Source organism: Nipponia nippon, unplaced genomic scaffold (assembly GCF_047370975.1).
Source record: "Nipponia nippon isolate SJK-2023a ecotype South Korea unplaced genomic scaffold, ASM4737097v1 scaffold_4, whole genome shotgun sequence".
Lineage (NCBI taxonomy): Eukaryota > Metazoa > Chordata > Aves > Pelecaniformes > Threskiornithidae > Nipponia > Nipponia nippon.
This window is the reverse complement of record NW_028262358.1, coordinates 75,999,496-76,016,250: the sequence shown is the minus strand read 5'-3', so window position 1 is coordinate 76,016,250 and position 16,755 is coordinate 75,999,496. Positions and strand designations below refer to the sequence as shown.

General features: G+C 39.4%; 1 protein-coding gene across 2 annotated transcripts in view; it reads right to left on the bottom strand.

Moving 5' to 3' along the window:
* The window catches only part of SESN1 (sestrin 1), an 85,973-nt gene that overhangs the window by 59,252 nt on the left and 9,966 nt on the right, over positions 1-16,755 (bottom strand). The window lies entirely within an intron of this gene.

Genomic DNA, 16,755 nt, shown 5'->3' with positions numbered 1-16,755 from the left:
ACAACTTTCAGCTCTAGTTAAGATGGAAGAAAGTTCTTCAATATCATATATACCCACCCAGAAAAATAAAAACAACAGATCTAGACAACCCACACAGCTCTCATTGTACTCAGGAGGAGAAAAAAAAAAAAAACAAACCCCAAACCAAAACAACTGAATTCATTCCACTCATTTAGCTCAAGTATTACAGCCATTCCAAAGAGGTTAACTGTGTTTTCTCAAGTTTATTTGGATATTAAATGCAAGATAAAAGATCCCTAGCTGAACTGTAAAAGATTGTATCTTATTTTTAGGAAATAAACAGATTCCAGAGGTGTGTTCCCACTCAGCCAATCCCAAGGCTGTTGTGCAGCTCTGCCACCTCTCCAAGCCCAATCGCAGCGCCGAAGGGAAACTCGTTTTGCTGTTTGTCTCGGCAGTGCTGATGATGAATGGCTGCTTCAGGGGAAGAGATCAAGCTGTGTGGTAAATCTTTCTATTTGCTCCATCTGCTTTTCTATTTTAAACAGCTGCAGTGATCAGCCTGGCACCCTATATTAAGTACATGTGAATTTCATAAGAGAAAACATTTATGTAAGTGAAAACATGGCTTAGATTTGTCCTCCCATTCCCAAACTGAACACTGGAACTTCTGCAAGCAAGCTGCAGAAATTTACGATTGTTTTGTATCTACCTTCCACAAAAGGTATGGCCTAACATAGCTTGATTTTGCAGCTTTTAGAAGGTCAGCTTTGCAGTCATAGCAGATTTCAAGATGATGGCATTCGCCACCTTACTTCCTTCTGCTAGCCCCACTTCGCAATACAACTTGTGAGATGGCAGAAGGAATACGCAAGCAGGGTATATGTTTATTAGAATATGCTCTTCAAATATACAAAGGCCTAACATTCAAGCCTTACTTACCTTGCAGTTGTGCTGAAGTTGTGCTAGCATAAGGTATTGCCAATCTAGCCTGGCTCCAAAGGTCACCATTTTAAAGGAATGCTTTATTGTAAAGCCCATTACCAATTTCTAAGCTGAAGAGGCTGGCAAGCATACCGAGACAAGCAATGGGGTTTTTTTGTTTTGTTTTCAAACACCATTCTTGACTTAAGCCCAAGCTTTCTGGCCAGATCCCAGTTTGGCCGAACGCTGCTTTCCCTTATACTTTCAGTATGTTGTTCTTTGTATCCTGACATACTGTGCAGCACTGCTGTGTTCTGCTAAACAGCTTCCTCGCTTCTCAAAGCTAGCTACATTTCAGTGGCCAGCAAAAAAAGCTCAGTGTCTTGATGATAATATCTACCCTACCCCCAAATTCAGAAGTTTTAGGATTCTAAGGAAGATACATGCACATGTGGATGCAAAGACTGTGAAAGGGTTATTTTCACCTCCTTCTATAACTCGCACTCTGTTTCTCTCCCCCAACTTAAATTCAGTTTCTTTCAAAGTTTGAACATATTTAGCCACTTCTGAATTAAGGCAAATTAAAAGTGAAGTGAAATGCCAATAAAATGAAATGAAAAGGCAGATAGCAGCACTGTACATCGCCTGTTCACAGTATCAAAAGAAATTATTACATCTCTTAGGCGAGATAATTTCTACCATATTCCATCTATACATAATTTTCTTCATATTAATATGTTATGCTATAGGAGTTTTCTAAAGTGCTGTAGTGTATAAAAGTTAACTGGAGGTATTGCAACTTCAACTAAACCTATCTCTATAACTTTATGCTAGCAGCTTTTCACGTAACTTAAAATTACTGTAAAATTCCATGAGCATTATTTCCATTTTACAGATAAGCAAACTGAAATGGGGCTATAACTCATCCAAGATCACACAGCAAATCGGAGAGTGGCAGGGCCAGGAACAGAACTCATCTGTACTCCCAGGCCAGTCCCAGAACTGTTATGCCTGTTTCAATATTACTAAAGAAGCAGAAGGTACATTTTGGAGAGAAATGCCAAAGGAAGATTTCATAGTAAGGAGAAGTCAGAGAGAACACTCACGTGCCAAGTCCTTGAGAGATCAAAGTCTCGATTATATTTCCGTCCCCTCCTTACGACAAACCAACATATAAAGTACCTTTCAGTAGAAGGACACGTGAATGTGAATGTAACACCAAGTTGGCAAAGGCTTCAGAAGTTAAGATATGATCTTAAAGGCTACCTACAGCAGCTTTGATTAGCAGAATTCGAAGCTGACAGGTTCGTAGATTCACTGTAAAACTTTACAACTACCATGACTGAACAACAAAATAACCATAAACTCAGTGTTAATCTCTTAGGAAGAAATCAAAATTATTTTATTAGAGAATTGTCTATTTGTAGAGTTTATATTACTTCGTAAGTTTCATTTTAGAGAAGATTTTCATCTTCAAATCAGTTTTAAGATTGTTAGAGAAATTTAGCACCTTTAAGAAGAATTCCAGGACAGGGATTGTCATCTTCTGTGTTCAGACAGACCCAAACTGGAAATTTTGAATAATATTCTAATGGCAACACAATACACAGTTCAGTCATGCTACCAAGGGGTTTTCTTTTGGTTCACCAGTAAGCACGGGAAAAATAGTGCAAAAAGCCTCTACACAAGCATGTTGAAAAAGACATGTCAAAGTAACCTAGAAGAAAAAAAAAAAAAATTCATACTACTACACTTACAGCTCTAAGAGCTGAAAGCAGGTATCTTAGATTTATGCAGGTGCTACTAAGTTGTCATACTCTGTCAAGGAGCTGCAACCCCAAATTGTGACTTCCCACAGCCTGACAGTTTTTCTTTCATTTGGAATTTCAGACAGTTAAACATTGTTGTTTGCTTTATTTCCTCACCCCCCTGCCCCCACGTCCTGCCTCAGCAGTACCTTCTTCTATTATGCTATCGTGCGTCAGAGGGACGCATTACTGCAGCCCCGCATCCTGCATGATGCAAGTATGTGCAATCTGGAAGGACTGAAACTGATATAGGCCCAGTATGGTATGTGCTTTATAGGCACAAAGTTAGATCCCGTCTGTACAGTCAATACAGAAATCAATAGCTTCATGCAGCAAGTACCAGTGGAACTGACGTTTGAAAAACAATGTTGGATTTCACGACATATCAGTTGGCAGCATGAGATACTGTAGGAAAATAGTACGATGATGGCGAAATTGTAAGCAAGAACAACGAGAAGACTCAATGAGAGACTAGGGAAGGGAAAGGCTGAAAGGAGTTCAGTTTAGGATATGCTAACTATGGTAGTTGTCAAGTGCAGACATGAATTTGATCTATGCACAGACAGCTGAGACAGAAAATGGAATCTGCAAATCAGGCAAGAGAGATGGTCTACCTCAAAGAAAATTAATAGGGAAAACATTGATGAGTTCAATGGTGTAGAATAAGTGGAAAAAGGGCTACAACAATAATACACTGCAAGTTTAATTAACATGGGCATAGAGAATTTGCACAAAAATGCTACAGTTAAAAATCTGTAGTTAGCCTAGGCATAAAGACATTTATTGAATGGATTTTACCATTCACATTGCTTTCATTTCCAGATCCTGCCAGTCTAATATTTGCAGGCTCCGCTCTTCCCTTATGATCACTGGCTATAGGGCTTAGTGAAATGATTGATTGCTAGCTCCCAAGTATTCTTGTGCCTTAGCAGGATATATGCTCCTTCATTCCAATAATATGATTTTATTTGGCACTTAGTACAAAATAGGCATTAGGGTTATGATTCTCTACTTGTTTGTCTCAACAATCCAACACTGAATGAACTTCTTTCTCCCTGCCATTTGGTAATCAGACTATTAAAAGGCTAAAACAGGCAAAAAGGTTTCAAAAACTTTTTTTTACAGACATCTGCATATTCCACAGGGCACTTCTCAAGGACGAGAACACCAAACAGTCAGCCAGAGTTGCCTAAATTCTAAAGCAACATTTATTATGTTACTATTATAGCTATACTTTTTCCTCATACCTTCCCCTACTGCCCCATGTAAACACCCACACAAAGCTCTAACTTACTGAAAAATACTGCTTAGTTCTGAGTATGTTCTCAAAGCTTTATGTTCTCACGAACTTTATGGAGTATGGAAGTTTCCTTTCCCTAAGCATACCAGTGAAGGGGAGGTAACACTTAACACGCTTCAGAAAAATCTTCCTAACTTCACAAGCTACTGTGTTGATCCCCCTCACCAGCCTACACCTCTCTTTCCCACTCCAGAAACGGTAACTAGACTTCATCACTTGCTTCACAGAAGAAAGCAAGTAGCACGCATTACAACCCCTGCTCAGTTCTGAGCACTGCTCCACCAGCACCACGGGACAAGGCTCTGCCTGGCTCCAAACTCACCTGAAGCAGCGAGCCCAAAAGCCTCTGTCCTCCAAGAGGCTGGATCTGGAGCCAGAGGTGCAAACTGCTAGACTGTCATTAACTGAAAACCACATCTCAAATTCTTCTACCGTAAGAAGGAAGAAGAAATGACTAGAAGCAATGGGATTGTTAGAGCTTGGACTATCTCCTCATTCCATGAAAGCCTAATGCCACAGTTAAGTATCTGTTTTCCCCTTCAGGTTATAACGCAATTCTTCTAAAAGTTAAAGCTCACAAACCAGCACTTGGACAGTGTAAACTGTAGGAGCCCAAAGAGCTCTCTTCTTTCTTTCTTTACATCTCCGCTATTCCTGGACTATGTTTGGTCCAGGCGCAGGTCTAACTATAGTCACTCAAGCCTCTATACATCACCCCTTTCCCAAACAACTGGGTCTAATAACCCAGAAGGCCTGGCTGAGTAAGATCTTAGGCCCACAATGGAACAAGCCACTGTGGGATAGATTAATTTAATAAACATATATTGTTTAGGCTGGGGAGATTCCCAGATTTCCAGCAGGGAGAAATCAAGAACTAGCAGTGGATCATTACACAAGCCCAGTCTCACTAGATTCCACTTTGCACAAACTACTGCTTTCCATGGTTCCACACACTAGGGGTAATAATCCACAAAGAACTGAATGGAGTCCTCCTTTCAAGGACACAGACAACTTAATCTTAAAAAGAAAGCTACCGGGTTTTGTTTTCCTTTGTTTTGGTTGCTTGTTTCTCCATTTGATATTTTGAAGATTAAAACTTCACAGAAGAGGGAAGGAATCACTACAAAGGAAGCCTGCTAACCTGACAATGAACCAACCTTCAGTTTTATGCTAGCTATTCCAGAAACAAAAAAAACCAAACAAAAAGCCCCACACCATTTTGAAGTTCCATATTTAGAACTGTAGCCTTCTGACGTTCATAAAAGCTTTTAGTGACCTAGGAGGTCACAAAACAGTCACCCCAGGAACTGTGTAACTAATTCATGTCACTTGGGGGAGGTGGGGGGAAAGTGATTAGCCCAGTCTTGTGGGAAAACAAGGAAAGAAGTGGCCATCATCTGCCATCTTCTTTAATCTACTGCCAATACCTTAAACCAATAATTGTCTACAGCACCACTTGATGTTTGTCATTTGCTACACTTCCTTCCTTTCCAAAATCTTTTAAGAAACATTTTTGAAGATGACAGAATATATGCCTTAGCATGCAGGCATGCTTCAACACAGAAGGCAAAATAAACACTAATAAGAGCCATTACCAGAATAAGTTCACACAACTGCAAATAATCAATTTATCACAGTCTTGTGAGTTAGATCTTGTCACTTCAGCCACAGGAACTGATAGTACACTTGACATGTTTTACACAGCAAATCAGACAAGTAAGGTTTTACAGATGAGCTACTCAGTTGTTCGTGGTAATTTAGTTCACGTGCAGTCATGTGAAGTTACCCTAAAATCAGAAGGCCTGAGTATGAAGGAAAGTGCTGCAGCATACCCTGTGAGTTCAGTCACAGAGAAAGACTCAGTTAACTCTTCAGGTTGCAGATTTTCACAGCACTGTTCATAGAACCTCTGGCGTTTCAGGATGCTCGTGGCCATCCACTATGAATAAGATTCAACTGCACACAGATCTATGTTTGAATGAAGTTCTATTAAACAGTTGAAGCACAGTGTCACTAGAGAAGCATGTATTTCATCTCCTATTGTTTGATATAATTAGGGGATGGGGAAACAAAAAGGCCTCTGCACATTTAATATATGCTATTATGTCATCTAGTTGCATGTTTGCTAGAGGCTTACTTCATTTGGCCTGAATATAAACTTGGAAGAACTTCAGGTTCTTTTAATGGTAACGATCTAGTTCCTGTATAGTACAGTCAAGTGAAAAAGCTTGGCATGGGAAAACTTAAATAGCAGCAAGAGTACACATTTCTCTTCAAGAAGAATTTAAGCTTCACCCTGTATTAAACTCAGCACAGTGTACAGTACCTCTTGACACTCTTTTGCTCTTCCTCCAGACTGTCCTGCTGGTTCTCTAACCCTATTTCAGCCACTTAGCTGCAGTAGTGCAAATTACATGCATCTTGTTGCACTTGGGGTTTGAAAGCAAGTTGCAAGTCCACCTGAGACCAATTATTTCCTTTCCAGGTGCCAAACTGTACTACAAAGTCTTATACAAACAACACCGGTATTTTAAAGAGCTGTTCTTCTTTTCCTTTAATGGAAACTTCTGGATCAGAACATTTTTCTCCAAAACTAAAGATCAATAAAGAGGAAACTCACAAAAAATATTCAAGAGACACCCAGTTCTGGTTCAAACCTCCACCAAGAGCTTGTAGAGCCATTCAAGTATGAAGAAAGAATGAACCTACAGTGCCCTCAAGTGTGAGGGGATGTGAAGTGGAAGAAGTCTGGAGATCTGGGAAGAGAAAAACTCTCAAGCCTTCAGAAAGGACTCTCACTGAAGAGAAACATGCTTACTTGTACGGGGGTGGGGGGGGGAATTGTCCTTATGCATTATGGACAGACTATGTATTATAAACAGGTGCAAGAAACAAATGACAAAGCATCTCCACTTTCAACTGCCTTTTCAAATGCTTGTGAGCTGGAAGCTTCATGTTCATTCTCACCACAGGAACACAAAGGCAGTTTAGTTATCTAGTGTAGAAGCCTTGAAATGGCTTAATTTAATACTTAAAAGGAAGAAGTATCTTAGTGGAAGGTCACATTTTACATTGTAGAGACAAGACCAATGATGCTCAAGACAGCAACGCTTCCTCAGTGCCTGAATCTCTTAGCAGAGATCACACTTCAGCCTATCACCAAGCAACACAAAAGTTGTATTTATTATAGTTATATAAAAATTGAGGAGGGCAATGCACCTTAACTAGCATTCACAAAAACCTGCAAGTCAAGTTGGAAGCCACTTAAATTAGCCAACAGGAAGCACCAAAGACAGGAGTGCATCTTTAGTCTCATCTCCCTGTGCTAGAGCTTTCTGCCCACCACCAAGAGGCTCCTGCATCTATTCAAGACCACAACCTCAAGCCCAGAGACTGGCTCGCTTGCCTCAGTGGTTAGGTCACTTAACAAGATAGAGGCCAAGTTCAAGTCATTAATAAGCCTGAGGTGATTTCAGCTTCTCCTCCCTAAACAACAAAGTTAAGCTATTTAATGATGGTAACACTGTCAGCACTTCCAGCTGCACTAGTCCTGCTTTACATGCAATCCTTAAGGTGTTCGCTGGCCCAGAAATGAGAGCAAAAGCTAGTCCAATTCTCTCATCTTGGGAGCCTAGGCATGTAAGAGGCATGACTTTGAATCACCTCAGGCAGAAAAGGTGCTGAACCCAGAGTCCTCACTCTTTGGGAATGCTCTAACCACTAAGCTATTACTCAGGACTGGGAGGGGTAGCTCTGGTTTGTTTTGTGCACAGCCCATCTGATAGGTCTTCAATAAACACACTCTGAGAACACCATGTTCTGCAAGCTCTGAGAGGAGATAGAGAGGGAAACATTTAATCTCTGGATCCAGAGTGAGCTTGAGCATAGCCCTGGAACTATTGCCCACTTTCAAAACTGAAACTCTTGTGCATGGCTGAACATCTGATCAGGCTCTGCCTAGCTGCTCGCTGACTTTACCTACAGGGTTAGAAGGATCCTGAGATTTGAAGCTCTCAATTGGGGCATAACCGCAAGCTTTCTGAGCTCAGCTACAGTCCTTGGGCTGCAGTATTGTCTTCCAGTGACTTAGTGAAAACCAGGACCTTTGTCTTGCTGAATAATTATCATACAGGACAGAGGAATCCCCATGTTGCTGACAGTAAGTGCCACAAATCTTAAGATATCTTTTTCCATTTTAAAAAACAAAAAACAAAAAACCCAAACAAACAAAAAAAGCCCTGTACTATAAAAACATGGAGTTTGAAAAGCAAAGCATTCTGATGCTAGGAACTACCAGAAGTTGAGTCTACCTAGATGATTCCAACTTTCAAGTTTACGTTCTACTATAGGGAAAACTTTTTCTGTTAGGGTTACCTCTTCCTACAGTGCCATCTGTTGCAGAACCTCATCTCTTTTATTGTCACTGTAAATTATGTATCACAAACAAAGCAGACAAACTGGTCAATGAAAATACTGCATAGTAATCTCTGTCACAATCATGATCTAAATGTACACCAAGTACAAGTGTCTGAATTACCATTCAAATCATCTGTAGGAGGCTATCCAATGCATGCCCAGAGCTGTAAGAAGTAGTACAGTATTGCATATGAAAATGCTTCAAAGATACAAGCTGTGCAACTCTTTCAGTTGCATACATATAGTAAGGGAGTCGAAACAATTGAAGAGTATTTTTATCAGACTAAGAGGCCACAAGCTCCAATGCTCCCCCCCCCCCCCCCCCTTTAATTAGAAATACCATCTATGTTCCAATGCATGAGAGCTTGGTCGTAAAACTTTGAGGATACATGCGGTCTGTTGGGTCATTGCTACAGCTGAATCAAGTAGAGCATGCTTCCAGCTGGAGGAGGCCTTGCCATCAAGTCATACAGCAGGAGAGAGGCTAAAATGCAGCACAGCAGCCAGGAAGTTTCATCACGCAGGGTCCCTTTTCGCATGCCTGAGCGAGTCCTTCGTAATGGACCATAGTCACAGAGCAAATAATCTAGTTTCATCTAGCAAGCGGGAACTGCCAATGACAAAGAATTATCTTTTCCACTATCTTGCTTTATAATAGTGGAAAATTAACAGTATTTAAATAGACTTTTCCAAAACTTAGACTGGACAATGCAGTAGTTTTAATCTGCTGGTAACAGAAAAAAAAAAATAAAGTAGCAAACAGCAACACTACCATGCAACACAATTTTACTTTACAGATAATATAGTTCAACAGAAAAATTTTATTCTAGAGATAGCTTAAACACATCCATTGGTTAAGTTTTGTTTAATATGAGCTTAAAAAGTCCCAAAACATTAAATGTCAGCCCTCTCCCCGCAACTAGAATCTGCTCTTTTGTGATCTCTCAACTTATAATTAGCTGCCATATGCTAATTTAAAATTCTTCATTGGTAAGCTCATAATTAAAGTTAGGAGTTATTCACCTAAGTTCTCTGACAATGTCATTTCCCTCTCTTGCTAGATCCTTCAAAAAAAGAAAACAGACTGATTATGGCTATTATTTTCTCCTAGTACCTATGCTAGTATTTTCTGGTTAGATCAGGGAAAGTCTACACCATCGCCAGCAACACAAGACACACTCATACATACTCAGAAGACTGATTTCCTTCACAAACCTCAGCTTTTTGATCCCAGCTGTTTCAACTATTAAAACATCACTATAGTTGGGTAAGGTTTTTTGTTTGGTTGGTTTTTTGTTGTTTGTTTTTTTTTTTTTAATATGTGGGAATGCATGTCTCCTGTGTTTAGAAGAGGTGAGTTCTTGCTGTGTGTTCTCTCGTTTTTGTTTTTTTAAAGACATATTAATGCAAAATCTTGATTAACACTACAGAGATCAAAATTGGGAAGTTTCAGCTGAAGATAAATTCCTTATAAAACTGAGATACTGAAAATAAGGAATTGAAATAGAAATAGGCATGCAACTTGAATATAGTGGTGAGCATTCATAACTAATATATGAAGTGCTACAATGATCTGGTTCACCTACTATCACAAACTTCTTATTTATGCATGCTTCTCTTTTCCCTTCCCCACAACTGTATCACTCATCGTTGCTTTCATATCTAGGTAGAGAAGTCAGCTACAATTATATAATTTTTAAAGAAAACTAATGAGGTATCATCACTAACAAAAAAAATACCTAAAAATATGCCCCGTCTCAAGAGGCTTTCAGGTTACTCTTCTGTAACCAGAAATAGCACGAGACAATAAGTTAAGGACAACAGCTTTGTTTTTCAAGAGTTTCAGAATAATAGATCTCAATTCACAGTGACGTTACTTCAAACAAATAAAAAACTGGAAATAAAACATGAGACATGAAGTCTCCCCCAAGTGTTCCTTCAAATTCATTACATCTTTCTGCAGCGAATGCATCAGCTTCAGTTCATTTAGATCACCTACACATTAAAACAAACCTGTGTAAGGAACAAAAGGATGTGGATACTATCCAAAGAAAATGGCTTGCTCCAGTACAGCTAGGGATCTAAAAAACTGCTATTCCTGTCTCCAAGGAGCCTGTCAGAGCTGAACTGTAGCAGGTTGTCATCTCAAGACTGCTACCTGCTATCAGACCTTTTCCATGTGGAATTCTGTGAAGCACGCTCAAGTGAGCAAGAGTTTGCTTAAGCTAATTTAACTGTAAGCACTGGCATGGACTTTATCTATTTACTGCTATGGTAACTGGCACACCTGGTAGCCCACAATCAGTGAGCCAATTTGGTCCTGAAAACAGTGCAGCTGCATTCATATGACATTGCATTTGACCTCCTAGGCCCTGCTGGAAGTTACACCACCACACACAGAGAGATAGTGTGCTTCCAGACTCCGTATGGCACATCCAAAACCTCCTTCCTACATCTCTTTACTCACAGTGTAACTTCTCAGATTAAGAGACAACCGTGACCGTCAGCTTGGCAGAGTGATCACAAACCTTATGGCCACAAAAGGTCCAGGAAACCTGAAACCTGTAAGAGGAAACACACAATGGTTCATAGCAAAAGGCAGCACTAATTATGTTTTGAAATGGATCCTGCAACAAGGTATCAAGATGCTTTTGGACAAACCAACCAGCACACAGCCTCAATCCCGCAAACACGTGTATGCTTCATTTTACCACACACGAGCAGTCCTGTTAATTCAGGGCTGCTCCCAGTAATAACATTAAGCAGTTGTGAATTTTTTTCAGGATAATGTCAAAATTGTCTGTTGTGCACAACAGTGTTAATGAAGTACCTGCTGGCTTATTTTTCATCCATAATTCTTTGATCATCAGATGGTAATAATGTAACTACCTTCAGTAAACAGTTCCCACTGCAAATATGACAGTAGGTGGCCGAAATACTACTGCTAAGGCAACAAATACTCCAGTTCAAAATTAAATTCTTCTGGGGGAGGGGTGGGAGACACAACACAACAACAAAAAGCCATCCACAACAATCTTCTAATTAAACAGATTTGTTTAATATCATAATAAGGGACATAGGGATACAAACCTTTCATCTGAATAAAGAAAAAACGCTTTGCCCTTGTGGTACAAGAAAATTCTGACCTGTTTCGGTAGCACAACATTTTTTTTTTTTTTCCTCTCCAAAAAAAGATCCCAGTAGCTGAACTTTAAACAAGCCATCTAAACATGTACTTCATCCTAGTTTTCTGAAGTTAACATATTTATAAGTGTTCTAAAAAAGAAACAGGAGATAAATACTGAACATTATGATTGGCAAAATTATTTTAGCATGTTTCAGTCTTCACCAAAATCCTTGTTCCAGCTCACTTCATTAATTTAAGAACTGTATTACAACTACTTAGTTGGGTAAAATCCTTCAGCCCACCTCAGAGAGCCTTAGAAACTTCCTCACCACTTTGGCTTTAATATAAAGCACTTTTGCGCTGAGGCAAATGAATTTCACAGCAGCTGGACAACAGGTATTTTTTCCTAACTTGAGGAAGTTTTAAGAACTTGGGTACGTACTTCTCCATGGGACATCCTGTCAATAAACAAGACCTCCAGGACCAAGTTAGGTCTCTTAATTGAGATGAGGCAGACCAGGTTTCAAATTCCAGCTCAGTCCAGATCCCACTCATGCTTGAATGGGATACTTGTACATGCAAGGCAAATGCTCCAAGATATTTACTACTTTAAAGAAAAACACACAATTTCTACTGCTTGAGAAGATCTACTTTGTCTATTCAACTGCACTCTCAAGCCACTGATCTGACAGGGACAAAGCACAGACTGGAACGCGAGACCTTCACACTCATAGTTTTTGGCTATTCAAAGCCTATTTTTCTTTCTAGTCTTCATGGGATTTTCGCTCGTTACTGAGGAAGCCTTCCCCTGCAAGCACTTTGTCAAAAGCAGTACATTTTCACAAAAAGTTTTTATTTTGATACACCAATCATCTTTGAAACAACCAAGAAAACACTCATAACCCAGCAAACGCTAAACTTCACTCTCTAAAAATACACCAAAGAACCAGCTGAAATACAGAGCCAGGGGCCGGAGGGGGACGGAATCCATTCTTTATTAAATAACCTGCCCCACACATTTCCTAGGCTTATTTCCACTACAAGAGAGAAATAAAACAGATTGTTTTAAGACATTTCTAGAGCTTTATAATTTGCTTCAACAATGACAGTATCCCCCCTTTAGGATACTGTCCTGCAGGTGACTCTGGATTTCCAGCTCAGAGCATACTCTGTGAACAGTCATTATCCTACCTAATTAAGTGAAGGAAAGCAACTGCCACAAGGACATAATAGCTGGTTCTCTTCTATGTTTGCTTATAATAATCAGATTGTTACAGCAGAATATTATACAGCATGCTGGTTCAATTCTTTATTCATTCTAACCTTCAGAATTGTTAAGAACTCCAGTAACTTCTTAGAACAGGCTTCCCCTTGCTGTCTCAGAGTCTCAGGGTTCAGTACTTCCCAAACGAAGCTCAATATTCAGAAGCACAAACTACAGAAGAGGTATCACTCATTTTGAAGCAGAAAGTAGTCTACAGATTCTGTTATCCACATTAAGACTGTCTTAATCTCTAAGAGATGGAGTGCTTGATTTCAGTGAGCATCAGAGTCTACTGTTGCACCAGATAAAGGAATTGTGTCTCAAATGAGACTATTAAATTATATTATCCCTGGCTTCTGTTACTTACAGAAGGAGAAGATATTTTGCCTAATTTTATCCCTAGTAAAATCCCTCCATGCTATTTCAAAATTAAATAAGTAATGCTTGGCTTAAGAATTTAGAGTTAGTTCTTTGTTAGACTGCCTGCCTCTTACCATATTGTATATACTTAATAACAACTTACAGCACATGCTCTTTCCATTTGATTTCCATTTCCATTTCTTGGAAGTTTTGGACGACAAAGGAGCTTGATGCTTTTTACAAGTCTTACCTAGTTGGATTGTCTACTCTGTTATTTGTAAACAAATATTCAAGTATTATATAGAGGAAATATTTAAAGATTAGTATTCATTTTTCTGCTGAAGTTCAGAAAACACTCACATGATGATACAGATTTGTATGTTTGTTTCTGTTACAGCATCAAGACGGGATCTCCTTATGGCTGCCTAAATCAGCTACATATAAAGAAAAAAAAAATGTGAGTTTTTTTGTAATATAATTCAAGCACATAGTCTTTTGGAAAAATTATAGCATACCCAATTAGTGTCCTAACAGAACTGGCATGAAATTAACTACTTTCACCATCAGCAAGTGACAGAGGTCCAAATTCCAAGTGTCTCAGTTCCAACTGTGCCGAGCTCTAGACAGCAAGGTAGAGCAAAGGCCACTATGAAATCGTATGCTCGACCCTATATAATGTCATTCAGTTCATCAGCACTAGCGCAACCAAGGTGAGACTGTTACATCCAGGGGGCTAACTCACAGCATATTCACCTGGCAAATCTAGAAAACGTTTTGTAGTAACCCAGAAGAAAGAATACATTTTTCTCTAACCCATCCCTCCACAATAACAGGCTATTTAGCAAGTGCATGGAGACAAGTTTTAAGCCATTCCAGACAGTGCCAAATACCAGCCTGGCCGGACAGATTTCTGCTTTGGCTGGACTGCTACTGCATGAGAGACTGGGAGAACACAGCGAAGGTCACTCTATCAGATTCCCACTCTGGCATCTGGCCCACTTGATCTCCCAACCAAGGCATCTTTCTGCCAACTTCTGTGTGCAAATAGAAAAACAGAATTGCAAAGTATTACTACTGCAGAATCTCCACGTACAGACCAGACTTCAGCACGCAGGACAGAACCAGGCAGGTTATTATTACCAAAGGATGACCTGGGATAAGTTTGCCCCAAACCTGTATCTTCAACACAAGGCAGTAGACTTTCACTGAAACATACTGCTGTGGCCCTCCCATGCCAGCATCCCTGCGTAAAGTGCAAACATGGTTACAACTGCCAACGGAAACAGGCCATTACAAACTCTGGTTAAATGGGGCTGGCACTGAAAAGTCGGTTGTCATTGCTGCATTGATGGATTTGTAGCATTAGTTTGGTTTAATCAAGAAGAGGTGAGCACTGAGGCATGTAGGTAACCAGCTCTGAATAACAAAGGTCCCAAACAGTCCCCAGATAGCCCACCATTTAGTCCTGAAATTAAGATGAGACGTTATGACGATTTGGGGATATGCCTACATTTTGCCCATTTACTTCAGAGAAAGCTTCTCAGGTTGTATAATAAGCTTTTACAAGGACTCTCAGAAATTTCTGATGAGCTGAACTGAGATGAGCCGTCTGTCTGAACCGACATGAAAAAGTTCAAATCTTATTTCTAGGGTGTGGACACTGAACAGTCCACTTCAAAGGTCCGCTTCATCCAAATTCTTCCTCCATAGTCATGTGAGTCTACAGTTAAAGTGAATTTTTCATCTATAGTTAACTATTAAGTTTTCTGAGGAAAAAAACCTGTATTTTTCACCAGTATGTGACCTTCATGCCACTTCTGTTTATTTAAACAACACTGTTACTGATGTACGTGTCGCTACAGATCTATTTGGAAGTCTATCAATATTAAAAATTAAAATCCAAGAATCATTCCTTACTGACTGAACACACTAAGTGGAAGGAAGGACTTCTTGCCTTGCTTCATATATAAGTTATTTCTTAAGACAGAACAATTCCTTCATCCGGTCTGCCCCCTACATAAAATCTGGTATTATATCTCAGAAGACATGTTTATTCCTGAAGTCATCTTTAAACAGACAATTTGTGAGTGTACATCTAGAGAAATCCTCAGTTTCCCAACCCCACCAAGAACTCATTTAGAAGACGGTATTGAAATCTGAATTTATTCTTTGTAAAGTGTTTGGTTTTTTAACCTCAGGACATCTTCCCAAGTATTTTTTTAGCAACTATTTTTTGAGGGAACAGCAAGTCATTCAGTTTCCACGTGAGATTTTCACAAGAATCTTCTTAATCATCTTAGCATGTTTTTATACACATGCATAAAGATTTATTACTACTGGGAACTACTTTTGAGCCATGTGGCTATCCTGTCCCAGAAGATCTGAGATACAGGAATTGTACCTCCCCCAAAACATGCAAATCTGTGACACACATTGCAGTGCTGAACCCTCTAATGCAGACCTCTGGCTCTGAGAGCAGAACGTAAGTGTACGCCACATACATGGGATGCACACCACAGCCTATCCCTATAAAATTAATTTTTGCAGTGGAAGCACCTTGAAGCAGCCATATTTTCCAGTGCCCTTAGCAGTAATGATTTGCACCCTGAATTCAGAGTGTATGAAGACTGTAGTTCCCCCAAGTCTCTTTTACTCTAAAAAGTAGAAAAAAAACCACAAAACAGTCTATGCTTCAGTATCAGGTATTCACTTAATGCATAAGCTATAAAGACTTAACTACCACCCTGAGAATCTAAAATTTCGAGATATTTTACATTGTGCTATACAAACAGTATCTTCTGCATTAAAAGACACAGCTTTCATTCCTAGTGAAACCTCACCCAAAAACTTGAAACACCTGACACCAAGTGATGAAAGAAAGAGAAGCAACATTTGACCTTCCCAATTTACATATACTCTTCTTCCGACAGATGCCAGACAACATCAGCCAGGCAGAGCTGCCATGTTCTGAACAGTTAGAAAAGCAGAACCCTAGAAGCCAAGATACAATATGCCTTCTAAAAGCCAGACAAAAACATTTCCATTTGTCTTCTTTTCCTGTGTCCTGGAACAGAACAGTAGCAATAGGAATGTCAAGAATTAAGCTCCTCTTACAGAACACTATTTATACATTAATTTCTAGGTAAATATAAGCAACTGTGATAAGCACACTGTTTAAAAAAAAAAAAAAAGTAAAGTTAAAATGCTTCCAAAACCTTTTCTGTAACATAAATAGGAAGGACAGAATGGACACATATGAAGTTAGGGCAAATACCAAAAGCAATCTTGTCCTGATAAGAACTTATCTTCATAACGTCATGAGCTCCAGAAAACATTAAGTGCATGGCAGCTACCAGTTATTTAGTCCTGGTAAACGGACGTGAGTTTGCACTCAGCACTGATTGGAAATTCAGAGAAATAGAAAGTTTAAGAAAAGCTTTTTCCTCTCTTCAGTCTTTCTTCTACATAGAAATCAGTGCAAATCTACATTAGAACTAAAATTTAAATAAATGGAAAAATCCAAATAAACAGTTTAATCTGAGTGGAATGTGCTGTTGGCAAACAGGCTGCATTTTAAAGCTAAAAGTTTTCTTGC